This window comes from Thermobia domestica, chromosome 13 (assembly GCF_964235325.1).
Source record: "Thermobia domestica chromosome 13, izTheDome1.hap1.1, whole genome shotgun sequence".
In the NCBI taxonomy this organism is placed as follows: Eukaryota; Metazoa; Arthropoda; class Insecta; order Zygentoma; family Lepismatidae; genus Thermobia; species Thermobia domestica.
Genome location: NC_137466.1, coordinates 40,147,942 through 40,153,941, shown reverse-complemented (window position 1 = coordinate 40,153,941; position 6,000 = coordinate 40,147,942).

Here is a 6,000-nt window from a genome sequence, read left to right as displayed (position 1 = left end):
GTTTTCCATCATGAAAATGAAGTTCTACCGTAGAATCATCAACAGGCTCATAATCTAAATAATTGTACATCCTACTGAAAAAATCAGCGACTTGGTTAGCCTTACTGCTCAAATGGATTATCTTAAATTGAAATTTACTTACGGTCTCAATTAGTGTCCCATACTTTTTTGTCTTTTGTGATTATGTAATAACCACTTCAAGGACCTATTGTTACAATATACTGTAAAAGGAGAATGTAAAAACATTTCAAATTTATTAAGGGCCATAGTTAATGCATTCATTTCCAGTTCGTATATATTCTTACTCCAGTGAGCTTCAGGAATCATTTTAGAATGGAAATACACAGGACGCAATAACCCATCTTCAGTATATTGACTGAGTATACAACTATAGGCTTTCATTGAAGAATCAATATGCAGAACAAAACTACTATTAAAATCAGGGACTTTTAATAAAATATGATTAGCGAAAGCTTCCTTTATTTTCTCCAAAATCCTGTCTTCCTGTTCCCCCCACCTAAAGGGTGTTTTTTCAGATCTTAATTTATTCAAAGGATCTACTAACTCACCATAATTAGGTATAAACCTTTTGTAATAATTACAAAGACCTAATATTTGTGACAAGGCTCGTCTATTTTTAGGCCGTGGGATATCATTAATAGCTTGCAATCGATCCTTATCGATGAACATATTGCCCCCTCCGAATTCAAATCCCAAATACTTAATATTAGTTTGGAAAAGGCTGGTCTTATTTGGAGATACTGTGATACCCCATTGTCTTAACCTCTCTAACACTTGCTCAAGGATTTGCTTATGTTTTTCTAAGTCATCTGTATGTATTAGATCATCATAATATATATCAAAATATTCTCCTACCATGCCCTTAAACACCTTTTGCATCAAACTACTTAATATAAATTCACTATTAATGAAACCCATTGGCAAACATCTATGTCTAAGTAATCTGCGTGGAGTAGCAAAAATGGTATAGACTTTACTATCATCCGTTAGTCGGCACTGATTAAATGCTGATTTTATATCCAGCTTAGATATAATTTTATGTTTTCCTAAATTTGCAATACAAGTATCGACCTGAGGACTCGGAAAAGCATTTATAATTACCCTAGAATTAATATCACCATAATTAATAACGAGCCGTTTAGATTTATCCTTGTTAACTACAAGGAAACATGGTGAAACAAAGGGAGAAGTATCAACCTCTTCAACCACACCCATTTCAATTAATTCATCCACATACTTTTCGAGTTCGGCAAGTTTATCTTTTGGCAACTGATACGGCTGTTTAACACAAGGAGATTTATCCCTTATCTGAATTTGATATCTAAAGTTTTTCACTTCTCCCAACCTATCAGTTATAACGTCTCCATAATTATTCATAAGATTTACAACATATTCATTTAAATTAGGAAACCGTTTATGTAATTCAGAGGAAATAATTATATTACCTTTTCCCGAATCATGCTGATTGGCATCTAAGCATGATTGACCCTTGGCTTCATGTCCCTTCAGTTGTAACTCAGGTTGGTTCAGCTGACAGTTTGGGAACACCCCTTGTGACTTGGTTTCAAAATTCCCATGCCGCTCCTGACACCCTGTAGACCAATGCTAGACCAATGCTGTGGCTGGTCCGATGAACAATGCATGGAAGTATAATCCTGTACGCAAATTGGGCTGTTTGAACCAGACACCCTGTAATTACTCGAAGACCCTTCCGGTGAATCAGCCACTGGTTGCCGCTGGACCGAAATACCCTTGGAAGAACAACCATAGGACTCGTCCTGGTTCTGCTTGGCTCCCATAGTTCTGCTCCGACCCAATTGCCTGGACTTCTTTGGAATGGCACCCTTCGACTGCATACATGACTGTGAACTATCAGACCCAGCGCGAAGTTGACTGTTTTCGTAACCATCCATAGGTTGACAATGCATAGGCCTGTATCCCCTCTTCCCCCAAGTCCAAGGTGGCGTGGTGGACCGGGATCCGATAAGGAGACCCTACAAGTAGAAACATTACACGGCAGAAAACGATTATTTGGTAATGGCGTAACTAACAATTTTGCAGTTACATTCTCACTCGGTATAGTAAGTTTCTTGGCATTATAGTCAATGATAACAGGATGTCTCAGGAAAAACTGATTTCCCAGCAACAATTCAAAATCATCCGTTGGGACAACATAAAAGCACTCCGAAAACCGTTTATTTTGGATCAAGAAGTATAGTTTCGCAGCTTTTGTAATGTTAACATTATTTTTCCCTAGGACGTTAAAATGTAATTGAACCTCCGAAACTTTTGGTGAACACTTTTTAATAAGGTTATCAAAACAACTCTCACGCTAGAGGCTGTGTCTATTATTGCACGTTTTATCAAACCACATAATTTTACATACACAAAAACCATATGTGAATATTCATCACTACTTACATTACAATGGAAGGTTTTATTTTTCCTTGATTGATCGCAGTAGCGTGCTACATGAATTTCAGAATTACATTTAAAACATCTACGCGCATTCTTTCCTTTATTTGCAGAACTACTTGGGAAAGCTCTACTTTGATTCTTTGGCAAGGCTTCTTTACTTAATGCAGAAGAAAACTGTTTCGGGTTGTTTACTTGAAAACTAGGGTAAAGCAAATTACTAGTAGGGCGTACTTGTTGATTTATTTTCACAAAATCCATAGTATACCTTTTATGTGAATCATAAAGATCAGCCATTTGACGTAACTGTGCCAATGTGTTAGGTATTCCATTACTTAGGTATAGAGTATGTATTTCGGGGACAACTAAATTACAAATGAGACTGACAAGAGAAGCTTCATCAAGAGTCATTCCCAAAACATTCGAAATCGATTGTTTTTCATGTACAAATTGCATGAACGACTCCGTAGAATTCATTACGCGATATAGTTTTTGCTGTATAAACGTACAACGTGCAATCGTAGAAATAAATTTGACAAATAATCGGGAACAAATATCTTTCCACACAGTGGTGGTTCCTAAAAGACATAATAATTCACGATATAATTCACCCTTGGTTCGGCTTAGACTAGCCACTAATACCACCTCTGACGGAATAGCTTGTCTTTCTATCATATCATCGATACCCACTAGGAATTCAAACAACATGTCACTATTCATGCCATCAACGAGTGGCAATTGATTTATTTGTAATTGGATGGTACTATATAATGCCCTCGATAAATCCTTATTAAATTCAAATCTTATAGGTGACCTATCCATAGTTACCATTGAAGATTCAGCTTGATTACGATCCGTTAAATTTATTAAATCTCCTATCCGAGAACTAGTATTATGCACTCTACTATAGGTCCCCACCTGACCCGGTGCACATGCTTGCATTACTAATGGTTTAAGGGGATCAAATTCATCCGAAAAATTTAAACTTGAATTAAAGGACATATTACGATCTTCATTACAATCCATTGTTGATAAATATATATATATAACACTAACACAATATTGGAAACCTTTAATTATATATAGCAGAGTCAAATCTAGTATTCTATTAACCACTATTTGACCTTGTTTGATTTCGCTAGACACATTTTCTGGGTTGCGTGTATTGCAAGCCTGCCCTTTTATGCCCAAGCTAAGCAAGCAACACTGAAATGTGCAGTGCAAAACAGGTAACTTTTATATGGATTACCCCTTAGTAATGTCAGAAAGACATTCAGTTCTAAAGAACTGGAAGTAATACCGGGAAATATGAGTTTGTATCGCAATCCCAGAGAAATCAAACAAATTGTTAAAATTAACAATAACAATATTTTTTTTTCAATAAGCGTCTGTGGCTGCCTGATTTTTGTTAGTAACTGAGAGGAATATATACATGGCCAACTAAGGCAAATCTGAACAGTCGAGCCCAACCGAAAATGCTCGATAATATCTCGGATAACGTTAGTATTTAAACAGGCGAGCCCACGGCTCGGAAATATATATATATGGTACTTAATTTCTTCCAAGCAAAAGTACGCGAAGTAGAATACTCATCCATTAAGAAATTACTTCTATTTTCTGTTAAAATAGCGATTTACCAAGTTAATAGTCTAAATATATTCTTAGTACCCAATAAATTTTCTAGTATTTTAGAAGATTTAAATATATGTATAGACATACGTATAATTCAAGAGGTTCCATTAACTGGCTAAAAGTAATAGCATCTAGTACCATACTCATCGAACCCAGAACGTTACCATTCTTGACTAAATAGTACGAAATTAGCCTCAAATTAATCTTTCAATAAAAAACTTTTCATTTGCTTATTATCACTTATTCTGGGACGAGTATTCACTAATCATTAACGGGATCGAACCTACAACTCTTAAGATGCAAACCCAAGACGTACCCAGTCCCTCTTGCTCTCGATATATAACAATGAATTTTAATTTCTCAATAATAAATGTACTAGTTTTTTACTAAAACCTTTTAGTAGAATAAACAACCAATATAGACTAGCTGAAAGGTATTTTCCCATTGCATAATAATCGCTTTGAATTATGGAGCAAACATTTACGAACTAACTTTGGTGTCGACTTCCAGTAAAACCTTTTATATATATATATATATATACTTTTTGTGTTATATTCCCTTTTATTTTAACAGCCACAAAACCAGGAGTTCTGAGTCGTGAAATAAACGTTAATAGTATTATAATGAACTATAATAGTAACTACAATATTTCATGTCGTTTATATTTTCTTTCTTAAACCTTTTAAACTAGAATAGTATGTTACGATCGTTCATTTTTGACTCAAAAGCCCTGATTCCGTTGTTTTCCTAGTAATTACCTGTTTTGCACTGCAACCAGGCATTCGTTGCAGCCAAGCAGGTAAGAGGCAGCTTACGTCATCGCGCGAAGCACGCACGAGTCCTTTAAGGGGCGTGTCTAGCTACGAACACCGAGATAACTGCCACGTAACAGCTGGTGGTTCAGAATACACAACACTCATAGCCTCAGCGCCCGGAGCGAACGGAGATTAAAGAATGCTTGATTTCCTCTCCCATTCTTTTTTTTAATAAAGAATCAATAAATTTTGCTACACACCATATCGTCTGCAAATCTTATGCATCTAGTCATTCTACCTTCTACCGAAATGCCATCATCATAATGTAGGCTCTTTTTCACTATCTCTTCTAGATAGACATTAAATAGTGTTGGCGAGAGGCAGCATCCTTGTCGAACTCCCCTTCCAATTGCACTCTCTTCCGTCAGTTCTTCCCCTATCCTAACACTTACTTGTTGGTTCATGTATAAGTTTCTTATGAGTCTTCTATCTTCCATTCCAACCCCATGTTTGTTAGAACTCCCAACAACAATTCCCAATTCACGCGGTCGAAAGCCTTTTCTAGATCAATAAATATAACATTAACCTCTTTCCCTTTTTCTATAAATCTTTCACCGATCGCCCTTAATAATCCAATAGTATCTCTTGTGCCCTTGCCTCTTCTGAACCCGAACTGCTCCTCCTCAACATCTTTATTTGTTCTTCCATATAACCTTCTGTTCAGTATTCGGAGCAGATTTTTAGCTGCATGAGATATGAGACTAATAGTTCTATAATCCTCACATCTCTTTGGGTTCGATTTCTTAACCATCGGTATCATGATCGTTTTCAGAGTCTTTTGGCCATTCTCCTGTTTTATATATTTCATTGCATAGTTACTACAAAAAATGCTTAGAACCTCAGTGAGATGCGATGCATGACCATCAAGGAAAACCAACACAGGAGTTTTGTTATTTGACTTTTCAAGCCATGGTTGAAAAACGTTAATCATATTTTCATAAAATGTCTCTCATGTCATCCAACCTGTCTCAGATCTACCAATACTCCAATTCTTATTCATTAAATTAGCTACAGAAGCTGGTATTTGTTTGTAACTGTATACAATCATCGGGGGAGCCAAAATACTAGAAGCACTAGCTATAACCAGCGTTATCATACATTCTTTTTCATCTTTTTC